General features: G+C 43.6%; 1 protein-coding gene across 3 annotated transcripts in view; it reads left to right on the top strand.

Moving 5' to 3' along the window:
• FHIP1A (FHF complex subunit HOOK interacting protein 1A) overlaps positions 1–14933 on the top strand; it is a 225368-nt gene continuing 210435 nt past the window's right edge. For all 3 annotated transcript variants that reach the window (XM_041739076.1, XM_041739073.1, XM_041739074.1), the window contains exon 1: positions 1–296. The gene's annotated coding sequence lies outside the window, so the exon portion shown is untranslated. The remainder of the gene's footprint in view (positions 297–14933) is intronic.

Here is a 14933-nt window from a genome sequence, read left to right as displayed (position 1 = left end):
TGAGTGGTGCGGAGCCCGGGATCCGCGCGGCTCAGCCGCCCGCTGACGCACCGTCGAAAAGTTGCGCTCAGCCCTCCTCCCTCCTCCTCCTCGTCTCTTCCCAGGGCCTGGCGGGCTGCGGAGTTGGAGCCGCGCGGGGAGCAGCCGGCCCCCCCCTCCCCTCTCGGTGCCCCGCGCGCGGGGGGCGGCTCCGCGGCCGGTGCCTCCAGGACGGCGGCACAAACTTTCCCGACTGTTTGCGGACACCGTCCCGAGAGCCCCGCACGGCGGGGAGGAGGAGCCAGGTCTGCGGACAGGTACGTGGCATCCTGCCCTGAGCCGTGCGCTTGCGGGATTCCTGTACTTGGGGGGCCCGAGGGAGGCGGGGAGGGCAGACGGGCCTCTCCCCTGCACCCCGGGTGGCGGGAGGCGCGGCGGTGGGGTGGGGGTGGGGGTTGCGCTGGGAACACCCCGAACGGGATCGCGGCGGGGAGGAGGCGCTGCCGGAGCCGCGGGACCCGGCGTTACCCGGCGACTGACCTCGGGGGACAGCCAGCGGCTTGTTTTGACGGAGGGAGATGTCCTCAGGCCTCGCTGTCTCTTTCCCCGGTCCCTGAGGCCAGAGAGCGGGGGTCCCGTGGGAGGGACGGGCAGAGGCGGGGAGCTGTGGGGCGCAGCCTTCCTGCCCCAAGCGCCGCGCTCGCCCGGGGACCGAGGAGGTGCCGCTCCGAGGGCTGCAGCGCTCCGCGGGTGTGGGGACGGACTCGTTGGGTGGCTGTTGCTCAATTTCCTCAGGTGCCCGTGAGACTGCGTTCGCGTCGTGGTGGTTAGTGATGTTGTGCCTGCTTGTCCGTCCGTCTCCCCCGCCCCGACTCTAACAGAGCTTCCTTGTTAACCCTGTTTCTGCTGGAGAGTGGAACTAGCTGCCGTCCTGTTTCGAGCCCGGCCGGGGGGAGGTGTTGGTAGCAGCTGTAGTCTTGTTTGCTTGGAACTTTGGGAACCACGTGAGCCCTGGTTCACCCACCTGGATCCACCGATTCTTAACAGACCCAGCTTCCACCATTCAGCAAGCGGTGCAGACCTCAGCCCTCCGGGGGCAGGGAGATACCTCCTTTAGAGGAAGGAGCCCCAAACAGAGGAGAGACAGCCCTGAGGAGTAATAGTAAGGCGACAGATTGGGCCCACCCACCGGGTTCTCTGGAAGAGCTCTGCTATCAAATTCATCTTATTAGGAAGTCATCTGCTCTCTGCTAATAGCCAGAGCAGCCCTGATGAAATTATGTAGGTCATTGAAAAATAATTCCTGCTTAATCACCTTTATCCTGTTGATTAATGAGAGAAAAGATTTCCTCTCCTTAATGTACCATGCCTGCTTGGAGGGGTCACCTGCCTGACCTCAAGTTCACTTGTACACCTGGCACTAGACATGATGTTGTCCCTGCCCGAAGCTAGCATACCCCAGCTGAAGTCTACACTTGGAGAATGTTAGTGGTCACCTCTGGACAGATATTATGCAGGAGATTCAGTCCATAAATTTTAATGCTGCATACTTGTTGGCTTTAGATAACTTTTCAGATAATTAAAAATGGATTTCTTTTAGCTGTGGTTAATCCCTTTCCACAGAGCTCATAAGAATTGTGCCCATGCTTGTCTTGAAACGCATGAGAGTTTGGGGTCCTGTTTTTTGTTTGTCCTGTAGCCTCAGGAACAGGATTAAATTGTGTGGGGTGGATGAAAATGGCAAAACCCCCCCCAAAAACGGGGCATCAGTGAGCTGGATTCAGAGAGAGGTTTAGAGTGGTCTAATGATGTAGGCCCAACTACCTAGCTAGCTTCCTTCTTGCCTCTACATAGAGACACTGTAGGTTGTATTGCATGTAATGTAGGCCTTTGAAGACTAGAAGTCAAAAGACTGTTCGGAGTAATGTGTCACTGGACAGTTCTGCATGATGATATGCCAAGTTTGGCTCAAAACACTTTTCCTGCAGTTTGTTCTACCGTGATAGGAAGCCAGTAGATAGTGTCTGCAGATCAAAAAGCAGATGTACAAACAAATCATGTAGAAAGAGAGAGGTACATATTAGAAGAAACAGGAGTTGCCTGAGAAGTGACTTTTGAAATTTCGTTCTTGTATTACTTAAAATTTTGATAAGGAAGCTTCCCCTCTCTGCAAATAAGAAACAGAATTGCTTTCCCAGATCCATGCTTCAATGCTTGATCTTTACTCTCTGTACAGGTTTCATAGAGCAATGCATGGGCCCTTTGAAGAATTGGGCACTCACATTCTGGCCTTGAAACACAATTTCTATCTACTTCACTATCTTTCTCAGCAACTTCCAGCTTTTAGCCTCGGTAGAGGAACGGTGCTCAAGAGGGACCAATAACGTCAGGGATTTCATTTGTAGGGATCTGATCTCTTAGTAAAGACAAATACTGAAAGTAACATTTCTATAGTGTTTTATGATCAGCAAAGTGTGTTGACATGTACCACATTTTTGCTTTGTGGTTTAACCATTTTGTAGTGGGTGCTGTTCTAATTAGGCTACATAAGAGGAAAACAGAAGATTCTGAGAAAATAAGGAACTTTTAGGTACATACTTCTGTTACCCTTTTAAAAGGAAAAGGCTTAAAAAAAGGAAAAGGAAAGTAATTCAACCAGCAAAATTGAGTTTATTTAGAAGCGGCAGAGGAATTGCAGTTCAGGACAGGCAAGTGATGGTGAACCATGGGCAACCTGGGAGAACAAAAGAGGAGTGTGCTTTTATAGAGGAAGTTGGGAGGGGTTTGTCTTGAACAAAAGTTCTTTGGAGGAGAAATGAGAGAAGTTCTGAGTGGTGGCAGCTTCTCACTGGCTGTAGGCGAGGGCAGCTTGCTGTTGCTGGGCTGAGAGGAAATCTTCCTTCTGGATTGTGCAGGCTGTGACCACGAGTGGTATGTGTGTCAGAGCTCTCCTTTTGTGGCTTCTCAGCTCCAATTTTGAGTTAGATTTCTTTAACACATTTTTATGTTTCCCTCTTTTGGTCAAGATGTTTCTTTAAAAGCATCACTGACCAAGAGTTGGGTCATCTGTTCCTTATAGGAAAAGTTTCTGTCCCTTGATGTGAGGAAGGACCTTTTCTGGGTGTCCTGGCCCATGTCAAAGGAAGTGCCCAGATTGGAAACTGTTGAGGCCACATTTGAGTAACAAGGGAGGGTAGAAGGGAGAAATCTCAGGCATTTCTCACCTAAAGTCTATATCAAGGTTGTAAGCACTGATGTTAATCTTGATGCCCAGAGTCAGCAACACCTTATTTGGTACATTGTTCCTTTTTTAATTTTTTTTAAAATTTATTTATGATAGTCACACACACACACACACACACACACACAGAGAGAGAGAGAGAGAGAGAGAGAGAGAGAGGCGGAGACATAGGCAGAGGGAGAAGCAGGCTCCATGTACCGGGAGCCCGACGTGGGATTTGATCCTGGGTCTCCAGGATCGCGCCCTGGGCCAAAGGCAGGCGCTAAACCGCTGTGCCACCCAGGGATCTCCTGGTACATTGTTAGAGGCGGAGACATAGGCAGAGGGAGAAGCAGGCTCCATGCACCGGGAGCCCGACGTGGGATTTGATCCTGGGTCTCCAGGATCGCGCCCTGGGCCAAAGGCAGGCGCTAAACCGCTGTGCCACCCAGGGATCTCCTGGTACATTGTTCCTTTTTTAATTTTTTTAAAAATTTATTTATGATAGTCACACACACACACACAGAGAGAGAGAGAGAGGCGGAGACATAGGCAGAGGGAGAAGCAGGCTCCATGCACCGGGAGCCCGACGTGGGATTTGATCCTGGGTCTCCAGGATCGCGCCCTGGGCCAAAGGCAGGCGCTAAACCGCTGTGCCACCCAGGGATCTCCTGGTACATTGTTCCTTTTTTAATTTTTTTAAAAATTTATTTATGATAGTCACACACACACACACAGAGAGAGAGAGAGAGAGAGAGAGAGAGGGAGAGAGAGGCGGAGACATAGGCAGAGGGAGAAGCAGGCTCCATGTACCGGGAGCCCGACGTGGGATTTGATCCTGGGTCTCCAGGATCGCGCCCTGGGCCAAAGGCAGGCGCTAAACCGCTGTGCCACCCAGGGATCTCCTGGTACATTGTTCCTTTTTTAATTTTTTTAAAAATTTATTTATGATAGTCACACACACACACACAGAGAGAGAGAGAGAGGCGGAGACATAGGCAGAGGGAGAAGCAGGCTCCATGCACCGGGAGCCCGACGTGGGATTTGATCCTGGGTCTCCAGGATCGCGCCCTGGGCCAAAGGCAGGCGCTAAACCGCTGTGCCACCCAGGGATCTCCTGGTACATTGTTCCTTTTTTAATTTTTTTAAAAATTTATTTATGATAGTCACACACACACACACAGAGAGAGAGAGAGAGAGAGAGAGAGAGAGAGAGAGAGAGAGAGAGGCGGAGACATAGGCAGAGGGAGAAGCAGGCTCCATGCACCGGGAGCCCGACGTGGGATTTGATCCTGGGTCTCCAGGATCGCGCCCTGGGCCAAAGGCAGGCGCTAAACCGCTGTGCCACCCAGGGATCTCCTGGTACATTGTTCCTTTTTTAATTTTTTTAAAAATTTATTTATGATAGTCACACACACACACACAGAGAGAGAGAGAGAGAGAGAGAGAGAGAGAGAGAGAGAGAGAGAGAGGCGGAGACATAGGCAGAGGGAGAAGCAGGCTCCATGCACCGGGAGCCCGACGTGGGATTTGATCCTGGGTCTCCAGGATCGCGCCCTGGGCCAAAGGCAGGCGCTAAACCGCTGTGCCACCCAGGGATCTCCTGGTACATTGTTCCTTTTTTAATTTTTTTAAAAATTTATTTATGATAGTCACACACACACACACAGAGAGAGAGAGAGAGGCGGAGACATAGGCAGAGGGAGAAGCAGGCTCCATGCACCGGGAGCCCGACGTGGGATTTGATCCTGGGTCTCCAGGATCGCGCCCTGGGCCAAAGGCAGGCGCTAAACCGCTGTGCCACCCAGGGATCTCCTGGTACATTGTCTCCTGGGAGTGCACTGTGAAAAGATTGCTCTACTACTAGAGCATGATTATTTTCAAGGGAGGTAATTAGATATTTGCAAGACTGAAGTGTATCTCCTTTTATTAGGTGCAGATAAAAAGGGGTGGAAGCTAGATTTATGAGGCGCCCAGTAAATATCTCAAAGGGTGAGAGTTTATGAGTTCCAAAGGGGATGGATCTAGATTTAGAAGAACCAACCACCATAGTATTTGCAGAGTTTCCGCAAATTTTGCCAGTTGAGTTTTGATGATGTTGTTGGTTTCATTTGACTCATCCCTGAGGACACTGAGGATGATAAGCACAGTGAAAAATGTTGTAAAAACTGGCAACAGCACAGACTTGCCATAATAGTTGGCCAGTTAAAGGATTTTCTGGATGCTGTGGAGATCAAGAGGGGTTCCTGATGTATGGATGATCCTTCCAGTAGGATTTTAGCTTTGGAAGAGGCAAAATCCTTGATCCAGTGGATCTCCTTTTATTAGGTGCAGATAAAAAGGGGTGGAAGCTAGATTTATGAGGCGCCCAGTAAATATCTCAAAGGGTGAGAGTTTATGAGTTCCAAAGGGGATGGATCTAGATTTAGAAGAACCAACCACCATAGTATTTGCAGAGTTTCCGCAAATTTTGCCAGTTGAGTTTTGATGATGTTGTTGGTTCATTTGACTCATCCTGAGGACTGAGGATGATAAGCACAGTGAAAATGTTGTAAAACTGGCCAAACAGCACAGACTTGCCATAATATTTGGCCAGTTAAATGGATTTTCTGGTTGCTGTGGAGATCAAGAGGGGTTCCTGATGTATGGATGATCCTTCCAGTAGGATTTTAGCTTTGGAAGAGGCAAAATCCTTGATCCAGTGGAAAACCATACAAATCATTACAAAAACATATTTATACCCATGAGACGGAAGTAGCTGAGTAAAGTCCATTTGCCAAACTTTGAATGGTTCAGTAGGCAACATAAAGTGCCAGGAGCTGTACAGATAGCTCTCCCTGAATTTTATTTTGAGCAGATGGGACAAGTAGGCACTTTCTAAAGCCTTGTTAATATTTCCTTACCAGTACTGATTCATAAACATTACCATTTTATCTATAGGCAAGTGGTTTAATGCATGTACAGTGGTCAAAAGCGGGAATTTTAGAATTTCTTGTAGGACTGGCTTCTTATTTGGTCCACTAGAGGTTTTTCTTCTTACCATACCAACAACCATCTGATTGTCAATATTGTTTTTCCTTTCTGGTGCTGATTGTTGGATGTCTCTAGGCAGTTTCTCCACATTATCATCTGGAGGTGAGTTCCTTTGGACCATGACAGAGGTTTTGACCTCTGAACCTTTGGAGGGCAATGCATTTTGCAGACAGGTCAGCAAGGTGATTTCCTTTAGCTTTCTGAGAGTCAAGCTCAGAATGTTCTGGAATTATAGTGATAGACAAAGCAGGAGGTAAAAGTGTGGTGTCCAATAATTTCTGGGGGAAAAAAAGATCTATTTTTAATTTTGTCTGCTGGAATTAAGGAAGCGACATTGTTGCCCTAACATTTCCAAGTCCTGAACCCCTCCAAAGGTCTGTCTACTGTTCATATAAATGTTGGCAGTCCTCCCATTGGTTAGGATAGAGGCCCCAGAGTGTGTAGTTGGGCTTGTTGGGCTCAAGTAGCCAAAGTTAAAGGTGCTACTTGAGTTACTTCCAAAGGGATTGATAGTGCATACTCGGCAAAACATTTACCATCTTCATTTTCCACATAAGATCCATCAGTGAACCCTGAGGAATCATGGTTATTGAAAGGAGTTTTTTTTAAGTCATCACAGGGAGTCAGGGGTCATCTGTTGGTATTGAGCAGTCGTGGGGGGCTTCATCAGTGTGGGAAGGGGAAAGAGTAGCAGGGCTAAGGTTTTTACTGTGAATTATTACAGTGATAGAAGGGGCAGTTTACAGGAGCATTTCATAGGAAGTGAGACAGTTTACTAAAAGATGTTATGATGAGAATTAAGAGTTCAACTGCACGTTCCACAAAGATGGTTAAAAAGGATCCCAGGGCCGTTTCCTCAGTGGCCTTTACAAAAAGGGCAGTAGCCGACATAGCCCTGAGGCCTGGGGGTTATCCACAGGCTATAGGATCTAGTTGTTGGCTGTAGTATCCTATGGGCTGGTGATGATCATCATGCTTTTGGGTGAGTGCTCCAAGGACAGTCCCTTCTTTTCATATACAAAGGAAGAAAAGGAGTTGATAATTGGGGTGTCCAAGGGCAGGATTATTTTTATTTTTTTTTAACTTTAAGATTTATAAAGTTATGTTATCCGAACCTTTCAGTTGATAGGGTCAGGTTTAGTAGTTTTTAACAAGGTGTATAAACGTTGGGCCATAGGAGAAAAGTTTAGGGTCCAGTTGCTACAATAGCCTGCCAGTACAAGCAAACCTCACAGTCGATGTCCGATTTTAGGCTTTGGGAAGTTCAGGGTGCCACAAAGCCTGTCTGGATCTAGATGTAAGTCTTTTTTCTGAGATTAGATCTTCTAAATATCATACTTGAGTTTATACAGATTGTAATTTTTTCTTAGAGAATTTATATCCCTTCTTGGCCAGGAGTTTAGCAAATGGATGTTATCTTCTTGTGAGGAGGCTTGAGATAGGGAGCGGAGAAGTAAGTCATTCTCCTATCATGTTCAAGTAGGGACTCCAGGGAACTTGATATCATCTAGGTCAGCCCTCAAAACTTATAAGAAATAAGGGCTTTCAGTGAAACCCTGGGGCATTACTATCCAGGTGTTTCGCTGTCCTTCCCAAGTAAAAGGGGGAAGATATTGACTTATTTTATGTACTGGGATACTAGAGAAAGCACTACATATATTAAATCACAGAAAAAAAATTGCTCTCAGTAGGGAATGCAGGCTAATAAAGTGTGGGGATTGGGGGCGACTGGTGATAACATGGCTCAGAGGTGACAGGAAAGCTTCCATTGTGGCCATTTACTTTCACAGGTAACACAGGAGTGTTGTAGGGACTGGTGTAAGGGATATTGAGACCCTGGGCCTTACACTCTTCTATTACTGGATTAATGCCTTGAAGGTTCTCTTTATTTATATGGTACTGATTAATTCAGGGGAGAGGTTTTAGGGGATCAATTTGGATCTTAATAGGAGATACATTATGGATTTTGTCAATATTAGTAGAGGATTTTGACCTTAAGGAGTGTGGTAGCTGATCTAATAGGGACAGATAATTAGTGTCTTTTGGTATAAGTTCCAGTGCTTCCAGGGATGGAGCAAATAAAAGATGCTAAAGGGTCATTTGATTCACTTAGTTGGCTATTTTGGTTGCTGTTTTTAAATTCTAGAATTGTTTCCCCTTTTCAAGAATATAACAGTTTTCTAAGGAACTGTGGCTCAAAAAATGAATAGTGGTGGAGGAACTGCGGAGAAAAGGGTGGCCATCTCTTAAAGGGCCTGAGAAAAGGGGATAGGTGTAGAGACAGGAACCTATTGAGGTTTATTAGAGACCCCCACTGTCTGAACTGCTTTTAGTACTTGGAGGCAGGGGCTATTTAATGGTAATGGAGATGAACACTGAGAATGTAGCTCTGGTGTCAGTAAGTACGGAGAAAGGTTTATCCCCAATCTGGAGCATGGTTTCTCGATGAAGGGGAAAGCTTTTCCCAAAGCCCTTAGAGTTTCTTGGAGTCCTGTCATTTGGGATTAGGACATTGGAAAGGTTGGTTAGAGGGGTGAAGGCGCCTGGGAGCATTTAAGTTTGTAGCAGTCTTTCTTGCAGTATCCTGGCTTTTTGCAGTAATGACAGAGATCAGGAGGCATTTGATTTTGTTTAGAGGCCCCATTTGTTGGGGTTGAAAATGAAGAATTTCAGTGGTCTTTCTTCTTAGTTGAATCATCTTGGGTATGGGAGCTGGTTAGCTAAATTAAATAAATCTGGAGTTGACACAGGCTCCCATTTCATCCTTGTCCTTTTTTAGCAGAAGAGAAATATCCCACTTCAGCCCAATAATGAACAGAATTAAAGCTTACCCGAGTGGATTTAACATCCAAAGGAAGACCAGAATTTTCTTTAAAAACAATTTGGAGCCAGCTAAAATAATCATGGGCTCATTGAACTTTTGGGCACAAGCCTGAATCTTATTCTAATTGACTGGGAAAATCCTGGGAATTGCCAAATGAAGTAGTTTGGTTATTCCTTGAGCCTGATCATAAAATTAGGCAGTAGGGGTTTCTCTGTTCCCAGTTGTCATTCTAAAGACTTTTGGGGATCATTCCACTTGGCAGTTTCATCCAGCATTGGGCCTGGCCTTCACTGACAGGCATATGGACTATCTGATAAGTTGGAGAAGCCAGGTTGATAAATTTGAATGACTTTCTGAAATTCCTCAGCAAATCTGTGGGGATCCTTAGTTACTTTGGGAAAAATCTTTGACCATGGCTTATAGTTCAGCTTTGGTCCAGAGAACATGAGAAATTAAGGACTTTGTATTTGTATCCTCAGAGGGTCTGATGGTTTGTGGGAGGAGGAATTGGGGAGAGGACTGGCAAAATGGGGAAGTGGTGAGAGGATTGGAATTAGGAAAGTAGAGAGTATTGAAGAGAGAAGGACAGTACAGAAGAGAAACAGGAAGCCAGCACTGGAGACAAGGGGGACAAGGGAGAAGAAAAAAGCCTCAGAAGGTTTTCTGTCTTCTTTGGCTTGTTTGTTCACCTCAGTTAATTTAGAATTTTTTTTTTTTTTTTTTTTTGTAAAAAGGCAATTTTAGAATCTTGGATATGTTTAGAAGCCTCCAGGTACCAACTAAAATAGGAATCCCATTCAGTCTATTTAATTTTAGAGCAGTCTTCTAATTTAGTTGTGAAAAAAGCAGGTAAGGGGAGGTTGAAAGTTTCTCATAATGGCCATTGGCGTTCTAAATTATCTTTGGATAAGTTAGTCCATTTAGTTAAGAATGTGTATGAGGAGGGACCATAGTTTTTGAACATAAAACCAATCAGGGTTACAGAAAGGGGACCTCTTGAGAGGATTTAGAGGATTGGGATTCCATACTTCAGAACCAGAGGTTCAGGGACCTCCTGTGTTGTTCAGTTGGTTAAGTGGCCGACTCTTGGTTTCAGCTCAGGTCATGATCTCATGGGTCGTGGGATGGAGACCCCCAAGTCAAGCTCCTCCCTCAGCGAGGAGTCTGCCTGAAAGATTCTCTCCCTCTGCTCCCCCCCACCCAATAAATAAATCTTAAAAACCAAACCAAACCAGAGGTTCAGAAAACAAATGAGTACTCATCAAAAAGATGATATCTTTAAGAAAACAGATCAACCAAAAGAAGAGAACTTGAATCCAAGAGGAGACTTACTGAATTAACTGAAAGGAAGAAGACAACTCATGGAATTGGAGAGTACCAGGGGCTCAAGTGGGCTCCAAACATGGTTCTGGGGGGCATTAGTTTCTCAGGGGTTCCTCTCCTTCAGTTCCCACTTCTGACACCATGAAATGTCAGCCTTTTAAAAGAAAAAAGGTAAACTTCTGAGCCAGCAAAATTGAGCTTACTTGGGAATAGCAGAAAAATTTCAATTTAGGACAAACTATGGTGTACCACAGGCAAGCCCAGACAACAAAGGAGAAGAGCATCCTTTTTTTTTTTTTTTTTTTTTTTTAAAGCAGGAGGGGCATTGGGGCAGAGAGGGGATCTTAAGCAGGTCTCATGCCCAGCACAGCACAGAGCCCAGCTCAGGGCTCAGTCTCACAACCTTGAGATCATGACCTGAGCTGAAACCAAGAGTTGATGGGCTCTCAACTGACTAGGCCACTCAGGCGCCCCCAAGCATCCTTTTATAAAGGAAAGGAGGAAGTTGGGAAGGGCTTGTTTTGAACAAAAGTTTTGTTTAAAGTAGTTGCAGCTTCTCATTGGCTGCAGGCAAGGGCAGCTTGCTGTTGGGCTCAGAGGAAACCTTCCTTTTTCTGGACTATACAAGCTGTGACTGCGAGTGGTATGTGTGTCAGAGCCCTCCTTTCATGGCTTCCCAACTCCAATTTTGAATTCGGTTTCCTTAACACATTTTCATACTTTCCTCCTGTGTGTGGTGGACTTAGACCTAAATCCAGGATATCTCCCTGCCTCCCTCCTCCCTCCCTCCCTTCTTCTCTCTCTCTCTTTCTTTATTTCTTTCTTTCTCTTTATTTTTGAGTGACACAGAGGCAAAGACATAAGCAGAGGGAGAAGCAGACTCCCTTTGGGGAGCCTGATGCGGGACTTGATCCCAGGACCCTGGGATCACGACCTAAGCCAAAGACAGACACTCAGCCACTGAGCCACCCAGGTGCCCCCAAATCCAGGAATTCTAATACAGAGGCCAAGCTTTTAATTTTTTGCCCACTACATTTTGTGAAGTGTTTGGATGTGAAATGAGATCTTATTAACCAAAACATGACCTCACTGGGAACAGGACAGTGTGTAAATATGTACACACATATATGTGTTTAGAATTTTTATATGTTTGCATGTCAACAGTGTGACTATACCTGGGGAAGAAGGGTGGGTGAATAAATGCCCCAACAGATTGAGAACAGAACTGTTGATCATCTAAAATTGAAAAAAATCAGGAAATACTAATATAAGTGTGTAATATACAAACATGGAAGTCATTACCAGAAGAAACATCTTCAAGAATTGAAGGAGCTTCTTTGGAAGAATGGAATTCATGGATGGAGAGGAGCCAGACTTTCTGCTGCTGTCCCTTACTGCTGCTTTCCGCTATGTCCCTTACAACTATATACCTTATGTTCTGTGATGTATAAGTACATAATTAAAAATCCTTTGGCAAGGATAGCTAAAAGATGTGTTTTCAGAATTGTAGAGCTCAAAGGACTACAGAGATTGTTTATGCCCAGGTTTTTCATTTTGCAGGTGAGGAAACTGAGGTATGGCAGTTCAGATGTTTGTCAAGGTCCCATGAGTATAGAGACAAACCTCTCCAAATGCAAGGTCATATCCCTCCCCAAGCAGGTGGAAGATTCCCCCGTGCTTATTATTTCTCAGTTACCTTTCTTGGCAATTCTCTTTTCTGTTTTTTTTTTTTTCCCTGAGTCTAGTTTTTACAGTGTTCAAATAGGTTACAAAACCGTGCATCCAAGAGTAGTTCTCTCAAGTCCTCATATTTTCCTGTATGAAAAAGCTTCAATATCTTTAGAGTCTGCAGACTGTACCTTTTTTGTTAATTCTGTAATAACTTTTGATTAGAATTAGAGATACTTAAGGCATTTTGTCTGCAACTATTCAGAAATTTAGTTGTATTTGATAAATACTAGAATTTGGGCTGAACTTTTATCCTGAGAAGCTCTGACTAACTCAGGGGGCTTTTCCAGTATCTGTGTGTTGCTTAATTTTGAAGTTTGAGAATAAGGATGAAACCTTTCCAAAAGAGAGGGAGAGATGGATGTGAATTTTAGAGCAGTTATCGAAAAATTTTGGGGTGCCTGGGTGGCACAGTTTGTTGACCGTCTGGTTCTTGGTTTCTGGTCAGGTAGTGATCTCAGGGTCATGAGATTGAGCCCCAAGTGGGTCTTTGTTTTCTGAGTGTAGAGTTGTAGATTTTCTCTCCCTCTGCCCCTCTGCCTCATTCTCTATCTCACTCTCTCAAATAAATAAATCTTAAAGTTTTTTTAAACCCTATGTTTTCTCTTTATCCTAGGTTTTTCTACTTCCCTTGAAGTATATCAGTAACATAAAATAAACCTTTTTCTGGTTATACACATAATATGTATTATTCTATGTTCAAACATTATAGGAATGTGTCATGTTGAAATTTAAAGTGCCCTGTAGTATTACATTCTAGAGAAACTGCTATAAATATGTATATGGTTTTTCCTCCAAATTTACCTCCATAATACAATATTACTGTGATTGTTAATCACTACTGGGGTATTACTAAACAACTTTCAACTTGGTTTTTATTTTTAGCTTAATAGATCTTAAGGGTATTTCTGTGACTATACATACAGAACATTCTGGCTGTATAATATTACATCACAGGTTATTTAAACAGCTTCCTATTGTTGGAAATTTGGGTTGTTTCCCATTTTACTATATTAAGAACAGTGCTTTAAAGAACATACTTAAAGTACACTTGTGTGTTTTCTGTAGGAGAATTTTGTGAAAGTTAAAGACATGAAAATATTAAATTTCTCTAATTTACACTTCCCGTAATAGTATACCTCCATTTAAAATTATATTAATACCTTTTTTCTTAATGTGTAAGACTAAAGATAGAAATGATTAATATGTGACCAGACACTGAAATGGGAGGTCATGGTAGCAAAGGCTCTGAGCTTTTAGGTGGGTCTTGCCTCATTTCCTCACATTTCAGGTTCTTTTTGGTTTTAATATTTTCCCCAAGAGAACATAGTAATTGATAACAGCTATAAAAATACTCTGCAGTTGGTGGATGAGCTGCTAATTAGTTTTTATGGAGCATAGTTTTTTTTTTTTTTCCCCAAACATTTTCTTAAGAGCATTATTCTAGGACATGCCTTTAAGGAGTTCAGAGAATCCTCTAGGTTTTGCAGACTACAGAGTGAGTGTATTTTGGCTCTGCTTGTGGTGTTAAACTTTTACCTCTGTGGAGTGGCGCCTAGAAGTGTCTGACTTCGGCTCAGGTCATGATTCTGGGGTCCTGGGATTGGCCCCCTCATTGGGTTCCCTGCTCAGCTGGGCAGCCTGCCTCTCCCTCTCCCTCTGCCCCTCCCTCTGACTTGTGCTCACTCTCAAATAAATAAATAGAATCTTAAAAAAAATTTACTTCTGTTGAAATATTGATAATGGGTCAATTTTAAGATCTTTAGATTTATAGAAAGTGCCAGCAATGGATTTTACTTTTCTGTGTGTAAAAAATGTGAAATAAGATACTTTGGCTAAATTTCATAACTCAGGGTCATTGAAGCTGGAACATTTCAGGAATTCCTGTGGTGAAGTTTTTATTGACTATCTTAGAGAATAGATTAATATTTTCATTGAGTCCAAGCTTTGTTCATAACCATTAAATTAGAAGATTATGTGTCATTTTTCAAAATGAGTGTCTTCTGTTTGGTTTCTGTTCATGCAACTTATACTTGGAGTTCCAATCACTTAGGATTTTCTTTGTAATATATCAAAATGAGTATACGAAAAATATATAAATCTACATAGACACATATGTGTGTATACATATGTTTATACATTCATGTATTCATGTGTAAGTATATAGTGATATAAGCTGAATTTTAATAATGCCTTTAATAGATCTGTTAACATGGATATTTTGTGAATCTTCAAAATGAAGATGATATCTGTCCATATTGTTTTATTAGGGGAACTGTTTCTTGATATTTTTTTCTATGAAAAATTTTCTTAATAAAACTATTTCTGGGACGCCTGGGTGGCTCAGTGGTTGAGCATCTGCCTTTGGTTCAGATCATGATCCCAGGGTCCTGGGCTCCCTGTATGGAGCCTGCTTCTCCCTCTGCCTGTGTCTCTGGCTCTCTCTCTCTCTCTCTCTGTGTCTCATGAATAAATAAATAAAAAATCTTAAAAAATAAACCAAATTATTTCTTAGTATATGGAGAACTTAATAGTTTGGATATGCTTTTAGTTTGATCTTTTGTGGGAAGACGCAGCCTGTCTAATGTATTCTTGATTATTGTCTGTTCTGTACCATGAAGTCAGTTTTTTAAGTTGAGTAAAGTCTCTCCTACTCGTGTGTATTACAAAATGTTGACATTTTTGCTTATTCTCAGCAAGATGTAGTCATTTAAATGCATATGAAAAAATTTGACAGCGGAGTTTTGTTGGCCTTGATTTGCTTCACGAAACACTATTTACCTGAGTAGTATTAAATGCTTAATGGTTAATAGAAGATACCCTGCT

The sequence above is a fragment of the Vulpes lagopus genome, chromosome 23 (genome assembly GCF_018345385.1).
Source record: "Vulpes lagopus strain Blue_001 chromosome 23, ASM1834538v1, whole genome shotgun sequence".
In the NCBI taxonomy this organism is placed as follows: domain Eukaryota; kingdom Metazoa; phylum Chordata; class Mammalia; order Carnivora; family Canidae; genus Vulpes; species Vulpes lagopus.
Note: the sequence above shows the minus strand (reverse complement) of the source record. Positions and strands in the feature narration are given on the sequence as shown.